The following is a 25,899-nucleotide window of genomic DNA, read 5'->3' as shown; positions in this document are numbered from 1 at the left end:
CTCCCACAATACACACATAAATTTGAAACACCTTATTTAAAAGAAGCAATCCTGGTCATTAAAATAAGTGGTTCCATTTTCCACCTACTGCGCTCATATGTGGTTATATGTTTGGGGATCTAATACTTTGTAAGAGAAAAAAACAGTGCAATGCTGAACTGCTAAGAAAGAGGTGCGCCAAAATAAAAGCACGGTACAAAATACAATAAGGTGATAGTTCAGATATTAGAAGTAATAATTCAAATATTACTAATAATAGTAATATAATTAGTGTTATACAAAAAATAAAAAAATATAATATATATATATATATATATATAAAAGAATAAAAGATATATATATATATATATATATATATATATATATATATATATATATATATATATATATATATATATATATATATAAATAAATATAAACAAATAATAATAATGGAAAATAAAATTTCAGTGAATAAGAATTATTCGTGGCTCAATGTTATTTGTGATCATTCATATCCCAGTGAATAATCAACAGACTAAGACCGTGCACCCCAAATAAACAGGGAAACAGCTCTTGCTGGTGTCTTGTGATGTACATAAATGTTCTAACAGGTGGTCATAAACGTGCTTATGGACAATAGAGGCAGCTCTCTTTTAAAGGTGATGAGATGAAAGCCAGATCCTAAAAATAATAGGAAAATAGAGGCGCCTAGTGTGATACCATAAGGACCAAAAGAATAAAAGCAAATATAGATTAAATATACTAACAAACCAAGGTGCACATCTAGTGCAATAATCGGCAGGCTGAGACTTCAGAGACACTCAGCTGACTCAATCCATCTGCAATGTGCGAGACCGAACAGGGATAGCAGTTAGATGCTTTGTAGATCATCTGAGCCAAAATTTTGACATAGATTTCAGTGGAGTTTTTAAATTCAAGCACCGATGGACGTCTGAACCGCACTTGGGCTCTTGCTATTGTTTTGCTAACTCCTTGGAGAACGTGATCCAGCCTGGTCCTATGCCTACGGATTGAGTCAGCTGAGCGGCTCTGAAGTCTCAGCCTGCTGATTATTGCACTAGATGTGCACCTTGGTTTGTGAGTATATTTGATATATATACTTGCTTTTATTCCTTTGGTCCTTATGGTATCACAGTAGGCGCCTCTATTTTCCTACTATTTTTAGGATCTGGCTTACTTTGTAAGAGGCCTTTCCTTTTAAAGGTGTTGAGGGTCCATGATTTCTTACTGTTGGGAATTCATCACCTGGCCACCAGAAATAGGCAAAGACACCATACACAAATAATTTATACCACTCCCCTCCCTTCCCTTCATCTCTAAGTATTTTCTTTGCCTCTGGTAACGATTAAGTGCTCTGAATTTATTCCAAAAGAAGAGGAATATTTGATCCTATGTGACACTTCATAGAGAGGGGCATAGGAAAGTACAGGGCTGTGCAATGTAATTCTCCTGCAGGAGTTGTGGTCACTAGCCTGCCACAGCTGTCGCTTAGACAGGTCCTTCAGCCTCCTCATGTTTGCCATTTTTATGTATTCCCTCAGTATATCCTCTACTGTCTAGTGAACAACTGGATGGGCTTTCTACTTTAATCAAGTGTGACAGCTGGGTAAGCACAGTGGAAGGCATGTCTACTAGGTAAGTACCTTCTATCACAGACATTGATCACAGACTATCAGTAGGTACATGATGCCACTGTGTGCATCATAGCCAGGACAGCTTTTCAGTATCACAGAGATTGTTTAAGTACTATATGTCTTTCAATATAGCCAAGGTTAGGTTAGCGTGGATGTGCACTGCAGACTTTGTATACTGGTGGCTATGGTTTCATATGCTGCATGCTGGTGTACCTTATTAGCACAGCTTGGGGATATGTATTGATCTTGAGAGCGGTATGTTAGCACAGTGCTTTGGGAACAAGAGAATTAAAAAAAAATTCTGCTTATTTGCATGCTTTTTCGATCAAGGCCTTTTCGAGGGAGGTTTCTACTGTCACGTGTACCAAATAAAACTGAGAAGAGAACTGCTTCTTTAATTGTGTTTAGGAATTAGAGACTGAGAGCATGAGAGTAATCATCCCAGTTCCTATGTCAGAGCAAGGGAAGGGCTTTTACTCCAATATTTTCATCATTCCAAATAAGGAGGAAACTTTAAACCCATTTTGGATCTGAAAACCTTGAAAAGGTTTTTGAGAATTCCCTCTATCAAACTATCAGAATGATCCTTAGGCAAGTTCAACAGGGGAAGTTTACGACAATTGCAGATTTGAAGGATCCTTATTCACAGGGCACATCATCATTTACTTTGTTTTTCTTTTCTGGATAGGCATTACCAGTTTGTAGCCCTTATTTTTGGTTTAGCAACATCTCCCAGGATTTTTACCAAAGTTTTTGGGGGCATTGCCGGCTATTATCAGAGCTCAGATATAGCACCGTACCTGGACAATATTTTGGTTCATGTGCAATCTTTACCTTCAGCATTCAATCATACCAAAAAACTACTGTGGTTTCTTCACAGTCATGGTTGGTGTAATACTTGTGGGATATTCCACTATCAGACCAAACTTGGCCAGTAGTCTTCTTATCCCGACGTCAAGCTGAAATGATAGAGAATATCCCAGAGCAGAGAAAGTTTGCAAAATGAGGTAAGCGATACTCACAATAGGCAGGGTAGTCTTTGGCGGCAACAGGTAGGGAATCCAGCGGTATGGCAGTTCAAGGGTAAACCAATAGATGGACCGGAAACAGGCAGGAATCGGCAACAAAGGGAATCCAATAATTACAGTTCAGGAATAAACCAATAGAATGGTCAGGCAGGCATAGTTCGGTAACAGTATAGCAATCCAATAGTACAAGGGTTAAACAGGCAGAGTGGTCAGACAGGCAAAGTTCAGCGACTGTATGGCAATCCAGTATTTTAGGGTTAAGCAAGCAGAGTAGTCCAACAGGCAGAGGTCAATAACAGTATGGCAATCCACGCAATCCAGTACTTTAGGGGTTAAGCAAGCAGAGTAGTCAGACAGGCAGAGTATAATAACGTTATGGCATTCCAGTACTTTAGGGGTTAAGCAAGTAGAGTAGTCAGACAGGCAGAGTTCAATAACAGAATGGCAATCCAGTACTTTAGGGGTTAAGCAAGAAGAGTAGTCAGACAGGCAGAGTTCAATAACGTTATGGCAATCCAGTATACAGTAACAATCACACCCAGGAGCACACTAAGTAACACCTATACTTGGGCAGTGATAGATAGAAAGTGAGCAACTTACATAGGTGCAGGATTCACACAATGGGAGATCCTGACCGGCTTTAGAATGAAAAAAGCGTGTGGCGATGATGTTACTGCAGCACAAACACAGGAGCTGACTCCTTGGGTGTGATTGTGATTATAGATTCAGTTACCATGTGTCTGTATTTGACGGAACAATGCATTCTCAAGCTTCAGGCACCTTGTCGAAATCTTCAGTTTGTAGCTCAGTGTATGGAGGTTGTGGGTCTGATGGTGGCTACGTCAAATGCCATACCTTTTGTGAGGTTTCATCGCTCTGCTCTTGAACTATGTATGATAAGACAGTGGAATGGGGATTACACCAACCTATCAGCTAGATTACAAATTTTGCGTTATGAGTGAAAAAGCAGCGTTATGCTTCATAACGCTGCTTTTTTCCCTAACGCTGCTATTACAAGTCTTGTAGGTATAGGTGTACCGCACACCTTTTTGGCCGTCACGCAACGTCAGTACCGCACTTTTTAAAAAGTCCTTTTTCAATGGGACTTCCATAGCGCCGGTATTACGAGTTTGCCTGGGAGGCCAAAAAGTGAGCGGTACACCCTATAACGACAAGATTAAGACCGCCATCTAAAATCAGTGGTTAGGAGTTTAACGTTACAAAGCTGTAACATAAAACTCATAACTAAAATGTTAAAAAGTACACTAACACCCGTAAACTACCTATTAACCCCTAAACCGAGCCCCCCCGCATCGCTAACACTATAAAATATGTATTAACTCCTAATCTGCTGCTCCGGACCTCGCCGCCACCATTAAAATTTATTAACCCCTATTCCGCCGCTCAACGACATCGTTGCCACTATAATAAACCTATTAACCCCTAAACCGCTGCCCTCCCACATCACAAACACTATTTAAATATTATTAAACCCTAATTTGCTCCTTCCACACCGCCGCTTTAATAAACCTATTAACCACTAAACCGTAAGCCCCCCACAATGAAATATACTAAAATTAATTATTAACCCCTAAACCTCTGACCTCCCACATCACTAACTCTACATAAATATATTAACCCCTAATCCTAACCCTAACGTAACCCTAAGTCTAACCCTAATACCTAACGTAACCCTAAGCCTAACACCCCCTAACTTAAATTTTATTAAAATAAATCTAAATAAACCTTACAATTATTAACTATATAATACCTATTTTAAACTAAATACAAACTTACCTGTAAAAAAAAAAAACCTAAGCTAGATACAAAATAACTAACTATATTGTAGCTATCTTAGGTTTTATTTTTATTTCACAGGTAAGTTTGTATTTATTTTAACTAGGTAGACTAGTTATTAAATAGTTATTAACTATTTACTAGCTACCTAGTTAAAATAAATACAACGTTACCTGAGGGGGGTTTACTGTTGGGGGGTTGTTTGTATTTTTTATTCCAATGTAAAAGAGCCGATTTCTTTGGGCAATGCCCCGCAAAAAACCCTTTTAAGGGCCATTGTGTCAGGGTTTTTTCTCTCCTTTGTTTGCCATGTGCTGCTGGCAGCCATTTTACTCACCTCTATTGCTGACTCTGGTGCATACTGTGTGATGCTGCTAATTTCCTGCACTTCCTTTTATGGCCAGGCTGGTGTTCATCATCAGTGTGATGTCATCACTTATTATTTAAAGGGCCTCTATTCAGTAAGCTTTGCCCTTGCGTTGTTTCAGACCTGTTTGTGAGAGCTCCTGTGTATTACCTGGCTGTCTTACGTCCCTCCTGGTTCCTGATCCCTGGCTTGTTCCTGACTCTACTGTTCTCCTTCTTCCTGATTATGGCTCGTCTGACTACTCGCTTTGGCTCCTGACTCGGCTCGTCTGACTTTTCGCTTTGGCTCCTGACTCTGCTCTTCTGACTACCAGCTATGGTTTGATTCCTGGCTTATTATTTTGTGGACTTTTTACTATTTTTTGCTATTAATAAAGGTGTGATTATTTTTGCACTTCTCGTTTCAGTCTGATTCCTGGCACTCTGACATTATGCAAGGGCCATGAATCCTGATGGTGCTAATAATCCACCTTTACCTGCCATAATTTCCAGGATGGATGAACAGGATCACCGCTTGGATCAATTTGCACTAGCCCTGCAAACCCTGCTGACTCGCACTGCACATTTGGACCAAAGTGTCCTGCAAGTTATGGCTGCTCCTGTTTCCGTTGCTGCACCTAGTCCTACCAGGAGCATGTCCAGTTCTGCACCTCTACCTCAGTGATATGGAGGCGATCCTAATCAGTGTAGAGAGTTTTTGAACCAGGTGGGCATTTACTTTGAGATGTTACCCTAAGGCGTTTCCCTCTGACAGAGCTAAGGTGGGATTTCTCATCTCGTTACCCTCCACAGCTCTTGCCTGAGCTAATCCCTTGTGGGAGACTAATAAACCTGTGATTTCAAATTACCCTGAATTTGTGGCCTCCTTTGGAAGGGTATTTAATGTTCAGGCTCGCTCCTCCTCTGCTGCTAAACGACTCATGTCCATTCAGCAAGGTACAAGATCTGTTGCTCAGTATGCCATTGAGTTCCATACGCTTGCCGCAGAGGTAGGTTGGAACAATGAAGCCCTTGTTGCCGCCTTCTTTCATGGGCTCTCTGATGCGATTAAAGATTAAGTTGCTGCCAGAGATTTACCAGAGGATCTCGAGGCATTAGTGTCTTTTTTTAATTCTAATTGACATCAGACTCAGAGAGAGGTCCTCTTTCAAGAAGCGCTTGCGGAAGCCTCCTGTTCCATTGTCTCCTACGTGTTCGTTCCCACCCATGCCTCCCTCTTCTCCAATGCCTCCTGGTCCCGAGTCACCAGGTACTGCTGAGCCGATGCAGTTGAGATTCACGCGTCTCTCCGTGGTGGAGAGGGCCTTTAGGAGGAGGGAGGGGCTCTGCCTCTATTGTGGGTCACAGGGCTACCCACAAATGGAAAACAGCATTTAACACCAGGAGCGGGCATTATGCGTATCTTGTAATGCCCTTTGGCCTATGTAATGCTCCTGCTGTTTTCCAGGAATTTATTAATGATGTCCTAAGAGATATGTTGCAACAGTGTATTGTGGTGTACTTAGACGACATCCTCATACACTCACCCACACTTGAGGCTCATCGTTCTGATGTTACACAGGTTCTTCAAAGACTACATGAGAATGGCCTGTTTTGTAAACTCAAGAAATGTGAGTTCCATCAGACTCAAGTAACCTTCCTAGGTTATGTTATCTCCATTGCAGGGTTCTCCGTGGATCCTGACAAGTTATCTGCAGTTCTGCAGTGGCCTCGCCCAGTTGGTCTTCAGTCTATTCAACGTTTTTTGGGGTTCGCCAATTACTGTAGAAAGTTTATTAAAAACTTTTCTTCCTTGGTCAAACCTATCACAGACATGACCCATAAAGAGAATGATCCACTCCATTGGTCACCTACTGCCATTAAGGCTTTTGATAGTCTTAAAACTGCCTTTGCTGCCGTTCCAGTTTGTTCTTGAGGTCGATGCCTCTGAGACTGGATTAGGTGCCCTCTTGTCTCAACGTCCTACACCTGACAGTTCCTTGCATCCGTGTGGTTTCTTTTTTAAGAAATTGTCTCCAGCGGAGTGCAATTATGAAATTGGCAACAGGGAATTACTGGCCATAATTTTGGCACTCAAGGAATGGAGGCATCTTCTCGAGGGTACTAGCGTGCCAGTGCTCATTCTTACTGACCACAAGAATTTAACTTATCTATCTGAAGCAAAACGTTTGTTACCCCAACAGGCCAGATGGGCGCTATTTTTGTCTCGGTTTAATTATGTGGTCTCCTACCTGCCTGGTAGTAAGAATGTTAGGGCTGATGCCCTCTCTTGACAATGTCCGTCTCTATCCAAGGAGAAGTCTGTACCTACTCCAGTTATACTTTCTTACCATATTTTGGCTACCATACATACTAATTTGACTTCTCCCTTGGGGGAGGAGATCATGGCTGCACAAACCAATGTACCTCCTGAGAAACCTAGTGGTAAGTGTTTTGTTCCTGAGAATCTTCAAACTAAACTTTTGCACACTTACCATTATCCTAAAGCCGCAGGTCACCCAGGCAAGAAGCAAATGATTTGGTCTGTCACTCAACAATTCTGGTGGCCAGGTCTTCGTTCTGATGTTGCTGCGTATGTTGCCTCCTGCTCAGTTTGTGCACAGAATAAGACTCCTCAATGTCTTCCTGTAGGTCTTCTTCAACCTATTACTAATGGTGAGCGTCCTTGGACACATCTTTCCATGGACTTCATTATCGTGCTCCCTGTTTCCAATGGCAATAATGTTAACCTTATGGTGGTTGACCATTTTTCTAAGATGTCACATTGCATTCCCTTGAAGAAGTTGCTTACCGCTCAGGAGCTTGCTTCAATTTTTGCCCGGTAGGACTTCCGTTTTCATGGGTTACCCAAGGAGATAGTGTTAGAACGGGGTAGCCAGTTTGTCTCCAGATTTTGGTGTTCCTTTTGTGCTCAAATGGGGATCCAGCTTTCCTTCTCCTCGGCATATCACCCTCAATCCAATCTGGCTGCGGAACGGTCTAATCAAGCCCTAGAACAGTTCCTCCAATGCTATGTCTCAGATAACCACAATAATTGGTCTGAATTGTTACCTTGGGCAGAGTTTGCTCGTAACAGTGCTATTAATGCTTCCTCCAAGTTATCCCCGTTCATGGCGAATTATGGGTTTCAACCATTCTTGTTACCCGATTCATTCATGTTTCAGGATATTCCGGCTTTGGAGGAGCATCTCTGGCAACTCCGTTCCATGTGGGTGCAGATTCAGGATTGCCTTCATTGTTCTATGCAGCGCCAAAAGTTCCAGGCCAATCGTAGGTATCTGCCAGCGCCTTCCTACCAGGTTGGTGAGAGAGTTTGGCTGTCCTCCCGCAACTTGAACCTTCATGTGCCTTCCAATAAACTGGCTCCCCGTTATATTGGTCCTTTTTGAAAACTCCGACGGGTCAATCCTGTGGCCTACGCTCTTGACCTTCCTCCTGCAATGCGCATCTCCAATGTTTTTCATGTCTCCCTCTTGAAACCATTGGTTTGTAATCAGTTTACCACTGTGTTGCCTCGTCCCCATTGACAACCATGAGGAGTATGAGGTCAGCAGCATTATTGACTCTCATATGTCAAGGGGCCGCGTACAGTATTTGGTTAACTGGAGGGGCTACGGTCCAGAGGAGCGTTCATGGGTTCCCTCCTATGATGTTCATGCTCCCGCCCTCCTTCGTGCCTTCCATGCCCATTTCCCCAATAAGCCTTTTGTCCTCCCGTGGGGGAGGGGTCGTTGAGGGGAGGGTACTGTCAGGGTTTTTTCCCTCCTTTGTTTGCCATGTGCTGCTGGCAGCCATTTTTCTCACATCTATTACTGACTCTGGTGCATACTGTGTGATGTTGCTCATTTCCTGCACTTCCTTTTATGGTCAGACTGGTGTTCATCATCAGTGTGATACAGGATGCAGTCTCAGAATTGTTATGTCATGACTTATTATTTAAAGGGCCTCTGTTCAGTATGCTTTGCCCTTGTGTTGTCTCAGACCTGTTTGTGAGAGCTCCTGTGTATTATCTGGCTGTCTTACGTCCCTCCTGGTTCCTTATCCCTGGCTTGTTCCTGACTCTGCTGTTCTCCTTGTTCCTGATTCTGGCTCGTCTGACTACTCGCTTTGGCTCCTGACTCGACTCGTCTGACTACCAGCTCTGGTTTTGATTCCTGGCTTGTTATTTTTTGTGTGGACTTTTTATTATTTTTTGCTATTAATAAAGGTGTGATTTTTTTTGCACTTCTCGTCTCAGTCTGATTCCTGGCACCCTGACACATTGGCAGTTTAGTGTAGGCTAGTTTTTTTTGGGGGGGAAGCTTTTTTTATTTTGATAGGGCTATTAGATTAGGAGTAATTTGTTTTTATTTTTGATAATTTATATGTTTTGTAATTTAGTGTTTATTTTTTTTGTAAGTTAGTAAATTGTATTTTTTTTAATTTAATTTATTTCATTTTATTGTAATGTTAGGTTTTAGTGTAAGGCAGGGAAGGTTTTATTTCACAGGTAAGTTTGGATTTATTTTAACTAGGTAGCTAACTATTATTATAACTATTTAATAACTAGTCTACCTAGTTAAAATAAATACAAACATACCTGTGAAATAAAAATAAAACCTAAGATAACTACAATATAACTATTAGTTATTTTGTAGCTAGCTTAGGTTTTTTTACAGGTAAGTTTGTATTTAGTTCTAAATAGGTATTATTTAGTTAATAATTGTAAGGTTTATTTAGATTTATTTTAATTATATTTAAGATAGGGGGTGTTAGGGTTAGGATTAGATTTAGGGTTACGTTAGGTTTATGGGTTAATAACTTTAGTATAGTGGCGGCAACATTGGGGCGCAGATTATGGGTTAATAAGTGTAATGTAAGTGGCAGCGATGTTAGGGGCAGCATATTAGGGGTTAATAACTGTAATATAGGTGGCTGCGATGTTAGGGGCAGCAGATTAGGGGTTAATAACTGTAATGCAGGTGGCGGCGATGTTAGGGGCAGCGGATTAGGGGTTAATAACTGTAATGCAGGTGGCAGCGATGTTAGGGGCAGCAGATTAGGGGTGTTTAGACGTGGGGTTTAGGTTAGGTTTAAACATAACTTTTTCTTTCCCCATAGACATCAATGGGGCTGCGTTACGGAGCTTTTGTTTCCGCGATCGCAGGTGTTAGGCTTTTTTTTGCCGGCTCTCCCCATTGATGTCTATATGGATTTCGTGCACAAGCACGTCAAAGCAGCGCATGATTTCAGTGCAGTATGGAGCTCAACACCACCATATAGCCCACACAAGCCTGCTTTTTTAAAACCTGTAATAGCAGCGCTATAGGGAGGTGATATAACGCTGAAAATGTTGCTGTCGTTAATTTCTCTATAGCGCTCAAAACACGTAATCTGGCTGTATCATAGTTAATCTGGTTTGATCTGTCAGTCAGGCAGTCCCTTTCATGGTAGACGTTAACCAATTATGTTTCTCTGGGAATGCTTTTATCTTTGGTTGCTTTGGGAAATAATTACCACGGATGCCAGCCTCTCTTGTTCAGGTGCAATATATATATATATATATATATATATATTAGAAATATAACTAGATGTCTCCACACTCAAATAGATAATAATGGGTCAAAAATAAGCAAATGACACAAGAATGTAGCTTTAAAGTGAATATAACATTTAATGCAAGCATGATATACATACACAATGCATACAAAACAAACATACAACATAACACATACTGGGCGTCCCTAGTTAAGAAAAAAGATTCAGAGCCAGTCCAGACTGTAATAAATGTACTGTATATGCTTATAATCAAGCAAAAGATTGAGCATAATGGGGTGCAAGTATAATGTAAAGCAGTTCATGCAAATGTCGCAATTAATGGCAACTTGGAAGCAATGAAGTGGTTAATGCAATGTGATTCATGCCCATAGCAACATGCTGGACAGCAGAAATAAGCAGGAGAAACATAAGCTTATGTATGTACAGTTCCAGTTATAAATCAACTTGTCAACCCGGGTAAACCGGTGGTGAAAGGGTTAAGCAAACCCCTGTGTATGTGAAGAAACCTAAACAGAACCAGCACTCCAGGACTGAAGTCCGCTGGTAACACACAGGGAATGCCTTTGAAGTTACGCTCTATGAGCGATCTCACCCACTGCGTCCGGATTCGAGAGTTACTTGACAGCAGTCCTGCTGATGAAATCCACGGTTGTTGGAAAGTGCATCTTGCTAATACTGGAATAAAGTGCTTTGAAACCAGAAACTCCCACAAGTAAATTCAAGCAAACATGCTTGCACCCTCTCGGTCTGGCGTCTGACATTACAACAGGCAACGCACGTTTTGGGCTCCGCCCTTTGACTTGGCCTGTCACTCTAGAAGAGTCTCCTTCCTTTAAGGCCCTAGAACAACGCCTACTCAGCATCATAGCTTAGGAATAGCTAATAGGAATTGGCATATACACAAACAGAAACTTTCACAACAAAAGTGTAACATATGACTAGAACCAGAATCGCTAATCCATTGGCTACAATAATGAAACATAAATCAAACATATGTAATAAAAGATATTGACACTAAAGAACCTTATCTAACAGAGGCACAATTACAATATCTTTATGTAACAGTTATCTTCATTGCGAGTAATATATATTTTTATGCTTGTACAAGTTTATTCAAACACAAAAAATATATATTGAAAAATGCCTAGTAGAGCATGAAAAATTAAATATGATCAAATTTTCAAAAAAATAATAACAAAGAAATTTATTTAAAAAAACAAAAAATATATTTAATATGATTGAAAGAGAAAAAATATTAAGAGAGGGTAGGTTCAACAAGCAAAACAACCCAATCTTAATATCTAAAGAGCAGACGAAACCCAATCACTAGATAAATGTACCCCAAGTAATCTCCCTATTGAGTCTATAGGTTGTCATGGAGTCTAATTTCTGAATCCAGAGAGCTTCCTTCTCAAATAACAATTTCTGTCAATTCCCACCTCTCCTAAGGGGACCCACCCCATCTACAACTTGGAATTTTACCTGACTTTTGTTATGTCCCAACAATGTAAAATGGTGGGCTACGGGGGCTGAGGGGTCCATTTTCCCTATTGCTGTTTTATGTTGTTTAATCCTTTCTTTAATGGCTTAGGTGGTCTCGCCAACATAGGCCAGACCACACGGATATTTGATAACATAAACCACAAATTGTGATTCATATGTAAAATGGCCTTTGATAGAAAGACGTTTACCGGATCTCGGTTGAGTGATTGTATCTCCTGATTGAATTGAATTGCACTGTGCACAATTGTTACAAGGGAAAGTACCATTGATTACTTCCTCCCCCATTGTTCTACTCTGACAGGGGCCCACATCAGCCTTAACTAGAGTATCTCTTACATTACGATTTCTTTTATAGGAAAAAAGGGGAAATTCTTTAAAGGTATTGGATAGGATTCTATCCTCGGATAACAAAGACCAGTGTTTTTTAAACACTTTTTTAAGCGACTGAATATGGTACCCATATGGTACCACAAATGGAATTCTGTCAATCAGCGTGTTTTTTTTTTTAACTTGTTTTTTAATTAACTGTTCCTGGGGAATAAGGTCTACCTTATGTGTATGTATCTAATAAGGTATACCAAAGCGCCAACTATACGAAGGCTGGGTCTGGACCTAATGCAATATTGTCAAACGATTACAATAAACAATTTATTGAGTACACAAATAAGTTAAAAACATGGATCCATGTATAAACAATCAAATTTATACAACAATAATAGCTAAATGAATAGTTAAAACAAATAGTTATGTAACGGATATAGCATTTAAAATTGTGCAAACATTGCTCTTAAAAATATTCATAAAAAAATTCCAAATTTAGTATAAGGCTCACAACAGAAATTCAACTTTGTGTTTACCATATACACATACACAAATTTGTACAGCAATAATAGCTAAATGAATAGTTAAAACAAATAGTTAAATAGCAGATATGGCATTTAAAATTGTGCAAACAATGCTCTTAAAAAATATTCCTAAAAAATTCCAAATTAAGTATAAGGCTCACAACAAAAAATCAACTTTGTGTTTACCACATTCACATAATAGGTGAAATATATTAGTCAGTTATATAATATTATCTAACCAATAATGTTCTCGATTATATGCAATACTAAATATTGCCAATAGTCACTAATGTGTAAGGCTCTGAGTAAGACCTTTAACTGTGTGTTTACCACATACGCATTGTCAAGTAAAAAATATTGGGACAGCAATAAGCCAATGTAAAGAATGTGTATCAAAAAAGTTGTGTGCAAAAATTAGTGTACAAAAGATATTAATGGTCAAAAAATAGGTTGATCTTCAAAAAACGTGAATTAAGAACAAAGATTGTGAAAAATGAAAAACCAAAAATTTACAAAAACATTGTGGTGTGTTCCAATAGTAATTTATATAAATGTAAATAATAGTCCAAAAAATAGTCCAACAGTGAAAACTTAATAGAAACAATAATCCAACAATAAATTATAATAAGTAGTGTGTCTCTTTAAGAAAAAACAATAATCCTTAAAGTGTTGTGAATCCTAACAGCAATAGTTATGGTGATTTTCCAAGTGTTTTATACTGAATAGCAGTGTCAGTACTTGCTAGCCATTTTCCAACCCAAAATTCTATCTTCTTGGCAAATATTTTGTTATAATCCCTGGAGGATCCTTCTGTAAAAGAAAGATATGATGGTGTAGATTGTTTTTAGATCAATAGAAAATGAAATTGTGCTTACCAGTCGACGCGTTTCGGTCACAAAGAGACCTTTATCAAGACTCGTGACACTGCTATTCAGTATAAAACACTTGGAAAATCACCATAACTATTGCTGTTAGGATTCACAACACTTTAAGGATTATTGTTTTTTCTTAAAGAGACACACTACTTATTATAATTTATTGTTGGATTATTGTTTCTATTAAGTTTTCACTGTTGGACTATTTTTTGGACTATTATTTACATTTATATAAGTTACTATTGGAACACACCACAATGTTTTTGTAAATTTTTGGTTTTTCATTTTTCACAATCTTTGTTCATAATTCACGTTTTTTGAAGATCAACCTATTTTTTGACCATTAATATCTTTTGTACACTAATGTTTGCACACAACTTTTTTGATACACATTCTTTACATTGGCTTATTGCTGTCACAATATTTTTTACTTGACAATGCGTATGTGGTAAACACACAGTTAAAGGTCTTACTCAGAGCCTTACACATTAGTCACTATTGGCAATATTTAGTATTGCATATAATCGAGAACATTATTGGTTAGATAATATTATATAACTGACTAATATATTTCACCTATTATGTGTATGTGGTAAACACAAAGTTGAATTTTTGTTGTGAGCCTTATACTTAATTTGGAATTTTTTAGGAATATTTTTTAAGAGCATTGTTTGCACAATTTTAAATGCCATATCTGCTATTTAACTATTTGTTTTAACTATTCATTTAGCTATTATTGCTGTACAAATTTGTGTATGTGTATATGGTAAACACAAAGTTGAATTTCTGTTGTGAGCCTTATACTAAATTTGGAATTTTTTATGAATATTTTTAAGAGCAATGTTTGCACAATTTTAAATGCTATATCCGTTACATAACTATTTGTTTTAACTATTCATTTAGCTATTATTGTTGTATAAATTTGATTGTTTATACATGGATCCATGTTTTTAACTTATTTGTGTACTCAATAAATTGTTTATTGTAATCGTTTGACAATATTGCATTAGGTCCAGACCCAGCCTTCGTATAGTTGGCGCTTTGGTATACCTTATTAGTTTCATCTTTCCATTTTGACAACTAGGTGTCAAATATTCAAAGCCAGAGGTCTTATTTAGTAGGCGCTAGGTGTACTCCACTATCAATATTTTCTTTTCTTATGTGTATGTATCTCCAATAGATTCAATGGATAACCCCTACTTTCAAATCTAAGAAAGAAATCGTCAAATTGGTCATTCAATCGTGTCTCATCGTTGATGATCCTTTTGGCTCTAAAAAGTTTGCTGAAAGGAAGGCTCCTAATTGTTTGTGGTGGATGAAAACTGGTAAATGCCAAAAGATTATTCCTATCCGTCTGTTTTCTAGACATGTGCACGGCTAAAAAATTCGGTTCGTTTTCGGTTTGGATCGATTCGGACTTTTCAAATTTCGTTTCGGATCGAATCGGATTCGGCAAAATTTTAATAAATTCGTTTCGGATTTATTCGGATCCGAATAAATTCGTTTCGGATTTATTCGGATTCGGCTGAATTCGGTTCTATTCCGTTCCGAAATTCGGTATGTTTTTAGTACACTAACACCCATTTAGTACACTAAGTCACTAACACCCATAAACTACCTATGAACCACTAAACCGAGGCCCCCCCACATCGCAAACCCTATAATAACATTATTTAACCCCTAATCTGCCGATCGGATATCGCCGCAACCTACATTATAGCTATTAACCCCTAATCTGCTGTCCCTAATACCGCCGACCCCTACATTATAGTTATTAACCCCTAATCTGCCCCCCCCAACGTCGCCGCAATCTAACTACAAGTATTAACCCCTAATCTGCCAACCCGATATCGCCGCCGCCTACATTATAGCTATTAACCCCTAATCTGCTGTCCCTAACACCGCCGACCCCTACATTATAGTTATTAACCCCTAATCTGCCCCCCCAACGTCGCCGCAATCTAACTACAAGTATTAACCCCTAATCTGCCGACCCGATATTGCCGCCGCCTACATTATAGCTATTAACCCCTAATCTGGTGTCCCTAACACCGCCGACCCCTACATTATAGTTATTAACCCCTAATCTGCCTCCCCCCAACGTCGCCACAATCTAACTACAAGTATTAACCCCTAATCTGCCGACCGCAAATCGCCGCCACTATAATAAATGTATTAACCCCTAAACCGCCGCACTCCCGCCTCGCAAACACTATAATACATTTTATTAACCCCTAATCTGCCCTCCCTAACATCGCCGCCACCTACCTACAATTATTAACCCCTAATCTCCCGCCCCCAACGTCGCCGCTACTATAATAAGGTTATTAACCCCTAAACCTAAGTCTAACCCTAACACTAACACCCCCTAACTTAAATATAATTTAAATAAAACGAAATAAGTTTACTATAGTTAAATAAATGAATCCTATTTAAAACTAAAGACTTACCTGTAAAATAAACCCTAATATAGCTACAATATAACTAATAGTTACATTGTAGCTATTTTAGGATTTATTTTTATTTTACAGGCAACTTTGTATTTATTTTAACTAGGTACAATAGTTATTAAATAGTTAATAACTATTTAATAACTACCTAGCTAAAATAAATACAAATTTACCTGTAAAATAAATCCTAACCTAAGTTACAATTACACCTAACACTACACTATCATTAAATTAACTAAATAAATGAATCATATTTAAAACAAAATACTTACCTGTAAAATAAAGATAGCTGCAATATAACTAATAGTTACATTGTAGCTATTTTAGCATTTATATTTATTTTACAGGCAACTTTGTATTTATTTTAACTAGGTACAAAAGCTATTAAATAGTTATTGACTAATTAATAGCTACCTAGTTAAAATAATTACACAATTACCTGTAAAATAAATCCTAACCTAAGTTACAATTAAACCTAACACTACACTGTCATTAAATAAATTAACTACAAGTACCTACAATTATCTACAATTAAATAAACTAAAGTACAAAAAACCCCCACTAAATTACAAAAAAAAAACAAACACTAAATTACAAAAAATAAAAAAATATTACAAGAATTTTAAACTAATTACACCTAATCTAAGCCCCCTAATAAAATAACAAAGCCCCCCAAAATGAAAAAAATGCCCTACCCTATACTAAATTACAAAAGTTAACAGCTCTATTACCTTACCAGCCCTGAACAGGGCCCTTTGCGGGGCATGCCCCAAAGAAAACAGCTCTTTTGCCTGTAAAAAAAAACACAATCCCCCCCCCACATTACAACCCACCACCCACATACCCCTACTCTAACCCAAACCCCCCTTAAATAAACCTAACACTACCCCCCTGAAGGTCTCCCTACCTTGAGTCGTGTTCACCCAGCCGGGCCGAAGTCTTCATCCGATGGGGCAGAAGAGGACATCCAGACCGGCAGAAGTCTTCATCCAAGCGGGGCAAGAAGAGGTCTTCCATCCATCAGAAAAGTACAAAAAAATAAACAAACACTAAATTAGCAAGAATAATAAAATATTACAATAATTTTAAACTAATTACACCTAATCTAAGCCCCCTACTAGCTATTAATATAGCTACAATATAACTAATAGTTACATTGTAGCTATTTTAGGATTTATATTTATTTTACAGGCAACTTTGTATTTATTTTAACTAGGTACAATAGTTATTAAATAGTTAATAACTATTTAATAACTACCTAGCTAAAATAAATACAAATTTACCTGTAAAATAAATCCTAACCTAAGTTACAATTACACCTAACACTACACTATCATTAAATTAACTAAATAAATGAATCATATTTAAAACAAAATACTTACCTGTAAAATAAACCCTAAGATAGCTGCAATATAACTAATAGTTACATTGTAGCTATTTTAGCATTTATATTTATTTTACAGGCAACTTTGTATTTATTTTAACTAGGTACAAAAGCTATTAAATAGTTATTGACTAATTAATAGCTACCTAGTTAAAATAATTACAAAATTACCTGTAAAATAAATCCTAACCTAAGTTACAATTAAACCTAACACTACACTGTCATTAAATAAATTAACTACAAGTACCTACAATTATCTACAATTAAATAAACTAAAGTACAAAAAAACCCCACTAAATTACAAAAAAAAACAAACACTAAATTACAAAAAATAAAAAAATATTACAAGAATTTTAAACTAATTACACCTAATCTAAGCCCCCTAATAAAATAACAAAGCCCCCTAAAATAAAAAAAATGCCCTACCCTATACTAAATTACAAAAGTTAACAGCTCTATTACCTTACCAGCCCTGAACAGGGCCCTTTGCGGGGCATGCCCCAAAGAAAACAGCTCTTTTGCCTGTAAAAAAAAAACACAATCCCCCCCCCCCACATTACAACCCACCACCCACATACCCCTACTCTAACCCAAACCCCCCTTAAATAAACCTAACACTACCCCCCTGAAGATCTCCCTACCTTGAGTCGTGTTCACCCAGCCGGGCCGAAGTCTTCATCCGATAGGGCAAGAAGAGGTCTTCCATCCATCAGAAAAGTACAAAAAAATAAACAAACACTAAATTAGCAAGAATAATAAAATATTACAATAATTTTAAACTAATTACACCTAATCTAAGCCCCCTACTAGCTATTAATATAGCTACAATATAACTAATAGTTACATTGTAGCTATTTTAGGATTTATATTTATTTTACAGGCAACTTTGTATTTATTTTAACTAGGTACAATAGCTATTAAATAGTTAATAACTATTTAATAACTACCTAGCTAAAATAAATACAAATTTACCTGTAAAATAAACCCTAACCTAAGTTACAATTACACCTAACACTACACTGTCATTAAATTAACTAAACTAAATTAATCCTATATAAAACTAAATACTTACCTGTAAAATAAACCCTAATATAGCTACAATATAACTAATAGTTACATTGTAGCTATTTTAGCATTTATATTTATTTTACAGGCAACTTTGTATTTATTTTAACTAGGTACAATAGCTATTAAATAGATATTTACTGTTTAATAGCTACCTAGTTAAAATAATTACAAAATTACCTGTAAAATAAATCCTAACCTAAGTTACTATTAAACCTAACACTACACTATCATTAAATAAATTAACTACAAGTACCTACAATTAAATACAATGAAATAAACTAAACTAAAGTAAAAAAACAAACAAACACTAAATTACAAAAAATAAAAAAAATTACAAGAATTTTAAACTAATTACACCTAATCTAAGCCCCCTAATAAAATAACAAAGCCCCCCAAAATAAAAAAATGCCCTACCCTATACTAAATTACAAAAGTAATCAGCTCTATTACCTTACCAGCCCTGAACAGGGCCTTTTGCGGGGCATGCCCCAAAGAAAACAGCTCTTTTGCCTGTAAAAAAAAACACAATACCCCCCCCCCCACATTACAACCCACCACCCACATACCCCTACTCTAACCCAAACCCCCCTTAAATAAACCTAACACTACCCCCCTGAAGATCTCCCTACCGTGTCTTCACCCAGCGGGCCGAAGTCTTCATCCGATCGGGCAGAAGAGGACATCCAGACCGGCAGAAGTCTTCATCCAAGCGGGGCAAGAAGAGGTCTTCCATCCATCAGAAGTCTTGATCCAGGCGGCATCTTCTCTGTTCATCCATCCGGAGCGGAGCGGCAGCATCCTGAAGACATCCCACGCAGAGCATCCTCTTCTTTCTTGATCCGACGACTAGGTGACTGTACCTTTAAGTGACGTCATCCAAGATGGCGTCCCTTGAATTCCGATTGGCTGATAGGATTCTATCAGCCAATCGGAATTAAGGTAGGAAAAATCTGATTGGCTGATTCAATCAGCCAATCAGATTCAAGTTCAATCCGATTGGCTGATCCAATCAGCCAATCAGATTGAGCTTGCATTCTATTGGCTGATCGGAACATTCAGGGGGGTAGTGTTAGGTTTATTTAAGGGGGGTTTGGGTTAGAGTAGGGGTATGTGGGTGGTGGGTTGTAATGTGGGGGGGGGATTGTGTTTTTTTTTACAGGCAAAAGAGCTGTTTTCTTTGGGGCATGCCCCGCAAAGGGCCCTGTTCAGGGCTGGTAAGGTAATAGAGCTGTTAACTTTTGTAATTTAGTATAGGTTAGGGCATTTTTTTATTTTGGGGGGCTTTGTTATTTTATTAGGGGGCTTAGATTAGGTGTAATTAGTTTAAAATTCTTGTAATATTTTTTTATTTTTTGTAATTTAGTGGGGGGGGTTTTGTACTTTAGTTTAGTTTTTTTAATTGTATTTAATTGTAGGTACTTGTAGTTAATTTATTTAATGATAGTGTAGTGTTAGGTTTAATTGTAACTTAGGTTAGGATTTATTTTACAGGTAATTTTGTAATTATTTTAACTAGGTAGCTATTAAATAGTCAATATCTATTTAATAGCTATTGAACCTAGTTAAAATGAATACAAAGTTGCCTGTACAATAAATATAAATGCTAAAATAGCTACAATGTAACTATTAGTTATATTGCAGCTATATTAGGGTTTATTTTACAGGTAAGTCTTTAGTTTTATATAGGATTCATTTATTTAGTTAATTTAATGATAGTGTAGTGTTAGGTGTAATTGTAACTTAGGTTATGATTTATTTTACAGGTAAATTTGTATTTATTTTAGCTAGGTAGTTATTAAATAGTTATTAACTATTTAATAACTATTGTACCTAGTTAAAATAAATACAAAGTTGCCTGTAAAATACATATAAATCCTAAAATAGCTACAATGTAACTATTAGTTATATTGAAGCTATATTAATAGCTAGTAGGGGGCTTAGATTAGGTGTAATTAGTTTAAAATTATTGTAATATTTTATTATTTTTGGTAATTTAGTGTTTGTTTGTATTTTGGTACTTGTATGATGGATGGAAGACCTCTTCTTGCCCCGCTTGGATGAAGACTTCTGCCGGTCTGGATGTCCTCTTCTGCCCCACCGGATGAAGACTTCGGCCCGGCTGGGTGAACACGACTCAAGGTAGGGAGATCTTCAGGGGGGCAGTGTTAGGTTTATTTAAGGGGGGTTTGGGTTAGAGTAGGGGTATGTGGGTGGTGGGTTGTAATGTGGGGGGGGGGGATTGTGTTTTTTTTTTACAGGCAAAAGAGCTGTTTTCTTTGGGGCATGCCCCGCAAAGGGCCCTGTTCAGGGCTGGTAAGGTAATAGAGCTGTTAACTTTTGTAATTTAGTATAGGGTAGGGCATTTTTTTTATTTTGGGGGGCTTTGTTATTTTATTAGGGGGCTTAGATTAGGTGTAATTAGTTTAAAATTATTGTAATATTTTTTTATTTTTTGTAATTTAGTGGTTTTTTATTTTTTGTAATTTAGTGGGGGGGTTTTGTACTTTAGTTTATTTAATTGTAGATAATTGTAGGTACTTGTAGTTAATTTATTTAATGATAGTGTAGTGTTAGGTTTTATTGTAACTTAGGTTAGGATTTATTTTACAGGTAATTTTGTAATTATTTTAACTAGGTAGCTATGAATTAGTCAATAACTATTTAATAGCTATTGTACCTAGTTAAAATAAATACAAAGTTGCCTGTAAAATAAATATAATTGCTAAAATAGCTACAATTTAACTATTAGTTATATTGCAGCTATATTAGGGTTTATTTTACAGGTAAGTATTTAGTTTTAAATATGATTCATTTATTTAATGATAGTGTAGTGTTAAGTGTAATTGTAACTTAGGTTAGGATTTATTTTACAGGTAAATTTGTATTTATTTTAGCTAGGTAGTTATTAAATAGTTATTAACTATTTAATAACTATTGTACCTAGTTAAAATAAATACAAAGTTGCCTGTAAAATAAATATAAATGCTAAAATAGCTACAATTTAACTATTAGTTATATTGCAGCTATATTAGGGTTTATTTTACAGGTAAGTATTTAGTTTTAAATATGATTCATTTATTTAATGATAGTGTAGTGTTAAGTGTAATTGTAACTTAGGTTAGGATTTATTTTACAGGTAAATTTGTATTTATTTTAGCTAGGTAGTTATTAAATAGTTATTAACTATTTAATAACTATTGTACCTAGTTAAAATAAATACAAAGTTGCCTGTAAAATACATATAAATCCTAAAATAGCTACAATGTAACTATTAGTTATATTGAAGCTATATTAATAGCTAGTAGGGGGCTTAGAATAGGTGTAATTAGTTTAAAATTATTGTAATATTTTATTATTTTTGGTAATTTAGTGTTTGTTTGTATTTTGGTACTTGTATGATGGATGGAAGACCTCTTCTTGCCCCGCTTGGATGAAGACTTCTGCCGGTCTGGATGTCCTCTTCTGCCCCATCGGATGAAGACTTCGGCCCGGCTGGGTGAACACGACTCAAGGTAGGGAGATCTTCAGGGGGGTAGTGTTAGGTTTATTTAAGGGGGGTTTGGGTTAGAGTAGGGGTATGTGGGTGGTGGGTTGTAATGTGGGGGGGGGGATTGTGGGTTTTTTTTACAGGCAAAAGAGCTGTTTTCTTTGGGGCATGCCCCGCAAAGGGCCCTGTTCAGGGCTGGTAAGGTAATAGAGCTGTTAACTTTTGTAATTTAGTATAGGGTAGGGCATTTTTTTTTATTTTGGGGGGCTTTGTTATTTTATTAGGGGGCTTAGATTAGGTGTAATTAGTTTAAAATTATTGTAATATTTTTTTATTTTTTGTAATTTAGTGGTTTTTTATTTTTTGTAATTTAGTGGGGGGGTTTTGTACTTTAGTTTATTTAATTGTAGATAATTGTAGGTACTTGTAGTTAATTTATTTAATGATAGTGTAGTGTTAGGTTTTATTGTAACTTAGGTTAGGATTTATTTAACAGGTAATTTTGTAATTATTTTAACTAGGTAGCTATGAATTAGTCAATAACTATTTAATAGCTATTGTACCTAGTTAAAATAAATACAAAGTTGCCTGTAAAATAAATATAAATGCTAAAATAGCTACAATTTAACTATTAGTTATATTGCAGCTATATTAGGGTTTATTTTACAGGTAAGTATTTAGTTTTAAATATGATTCATTTATTTAATGATAGTGTAGTGTTAAGTGTAATTGTAACTTAGGTTAGGATTTATTTTACAGGTAAATTTGTATTTATTTTAGCTAGGTAGTTATTAAATAGTTATTAACTATTTAATAACTATTGTACCTAGTTAAAATAAATACAAAGTTGCCTGTAAAATAAATATAAATCCTAAAATAGCTACAATGTAACTATTAGTTATATTGCAGCTATCTTAGGGTTTATTTTACAGGTAAGTCTTTAGTTTTAAATAGGATTCATTTATTTAACTATAGTAAATTTATTTCGTTTTATTTAAATTATATTTAAGTTAGGGGGTGTTAGTGTTAGGGTTAGACTTAGGTTTAGGGGTTAATAACCTTATTATAGTAGCGGCGACGTTGGGGGCGGGAGATTAGGGGTTAATAATTGTAGGTAGGTGGCGGCGATGTTAGGGAGGGAAGATTAGGGGTTAATAAAATGTATTATAGTGTTTGCGAAGCGGGAGTGCGGCGGTTTAGGGGTTAATACATTTATTATAGTTGCGGCGATTTGCGGTCGGCAGATTAGGGGTTAATACTTGTAGTTAGATTGCGGCGACGTTGGGGGAGGCAGACTAGGGGTTAATAACTATAATGTAGGGGTTGGCGGTGTTAGGGACAGCAGATTAGGGGTTAATAGCTATAATGTAGGCGGCGGCGATATCGGGTCGGCAGATTAGGGGTTAATACTTGCAGTTAGATTGCGGCGACGTTGGGGGGGGCAGATTAGGGGTTAATAACTATAATGTAGGGGTCGGCGGTGTTAGGGACAGCAGATTAGGGGTTAATAGTTATAATGTAGGTGGCGGCGATATCGGGTCGGCAGATTAGGGGTTAATACTTGTAGTTAGATTGTGGCGACGTTGGGGGGGGCAGATTAGGGGTTAATAACTATAATGTAGGGGTCGGCGGTGTTAGGAACAGCAGATTAGGGGTTAATAGTTATAATGTAGGTGGCGGCGATAGCGGGGGCGGCAGATTAGGGGTTAATAAGTGTTAGATTAGGGGTGTTTAGAGACTCGGGGTACATGTTAGGGTGTTAGGTGCAGACTTAGTGTTTCCCCATAGGAAACAATGGGGCTGCGGTGTTAGTTTTTTTTCAGCCGAAACTCCCATTGTTTCCTATGGGGAAATGCCGAATTTTAACGAGCTAATTCGGATTTATTCGGAGATACGGCAGCTATTTCGGATTCATTCGGTAGATTCGGAAGTATTTTAATTCGGAAATCCGAATCGATCCGAATCTCCGAATTTACCGAATTTACCGAATTTCCGAATTAATCCGAAACGAACCCCACATGTCTACTGTTTTCTAAATACGTCTGTGGACAAGAAACCACCTCTCAATGATATTGTAGTATCCAAAAAGTTTTGTGTACATGAGTCATGTTCCATGGTAAATTGTAAATTAGAGTTAAAAGTATTTAACTCTTCAAAAAAGCCTAATAGGGAATCAACATCCCCTGTCCAAATCATGAAGACATCATCGATGTACCTTTTCCAAAATCTGCAATATTTTTTCAATATATCATGGATATATAAAAAGTTCTTTAGGTTTGAAAGTAGGGGTTATCCAGGGAGATTACTTGGGGTACATTTATCTAGTGATTGGGTTTCGTCTGCTCTTTAGATATTAAGATTGGGTTGTTTTGCTTGTTGAACCGACCCTCTCTTAATATTTTTTCACTTTCAATCATATTAAATATTTTTTGTTTTTTTAAATAAATTTCTTTATTATTTTTTTGAAAAATTGATCATATTTAATTTTTTATGCTCTACTCTAATTTTTGTTTGGAGCTATTTTGCTATCCTGGAGGCATTTTTCAATATATATTTTTTGTGTTTGAATAAACTTGTACAAGCATAAAAATATATATTACTCGCAATGAAGATAACTGTTACATAAAGATATTGTAATTGTGCCTCTGTTAGATAAGGTTCTTTAGTGTCAATATCTTTTATTACATATGTTTGATTTATGTTTCATTATTGTAGCCAATGGATTAGCGATTCTGGTTCTAGGCATATGTTACACTTTTGTTGTGAAAGTATCCGTTTGTGTATATGCCAATTCCTATTAGCTATTCCTAAGCTATGACAGTAGGCGTTGTTCTAGGGCCTTAAAGGAAGGAGGCTCTTCTGGAGTGACAGGCCAAGTCGAAGTCAGACGCCAGACCGAGAGGGTGCAAGCATGTTTGCTTGAATTTACTTGCGGGAGTTTCTGGTTTCAAAGCACTTTATTCCAGTATCAGCAAGACTCACTTTCCAACAACCGTGGATTTCATCAGCAGGACTGCTGTCAAGTAACTCTCGAATCCGGACGGAGTGGGTGAGATCGCTCATAGAGCGCAACTTCAAAGGCATTCCCTGTGTGTTACCAGCGGACTTCAGTCCTGGAGTGCTGGTTCTGTTTAAGTTTCTTCACATACACAGGGGTTTGCTTAACCCTTTCACCACCGGTTTACCTGGGTTGACAAGTTGATTTATAACTGGAACTGTACATACATAAGCTTATGTTTCTCCTGCTTATTTCTGCTGTTCAGCATGTTGCTATGGGCATGAATCACATTGCATTAACCACTTCATTGCTTCCAAGTTGCCATTAATTGCGACATTTGCATGAACTGCTTTACATTATACTTGCACCCCATTATGCTCAATCTTTTGCTTTGCTTATAAGCATATACAGTACATTTATTACAGTCTGGACTGGCTCTGAATCTTTTTTCTTAACTGTGTTATGTTGTATGTTTGTTTTGTATGCATTGGTTCTGATTATGTCCTTTAATTTAGGGTCTTGTGATTTCTGACATTACGTATGTATATCATGTTTGCATTAAATGTTATATTCACTTTGAAGAGACATTCTTGTGTCATTTGCTTATTTTTGAGCCATTATTATCTATTTGAGTGCGGAGACATCTAGTTATATTTCTAATATTATTTTGAGGTTCTGTGGTAGAAGTGTACCTTTGTCTCGGGCATTCCCTTATTGCATTTTACTGTTTTCATTCCATTACATTGGTGCTTATCTCTTTGAATTTATATATATATACAATATATATATATATACAGTATATATATATATATATATACAATATATATATATATACAGTATATATATATATATATATATATATATATATATATATATATATATATTAGAACTTTGTGCACTCTTCAGAGCACTTCAGGCTTGAC

The sequence above is a fragment of the Bombina bombina genome, chromosome 1, assembly GCF_027579735.1.
Source record: "Bombina bombina isolate aBomBom1 chromosome 1, aBomBom1.pri, whole genome shotgun sequence".
NCBI classification, from domain to species: Eukaryota; Metazoa; Chordata; class Amphibia; order Anura; family Bombinatoridae; genus Bombina; species Bombina bombina.
This window is presented reverse-complemented; position numbering follows the sequence as displayed.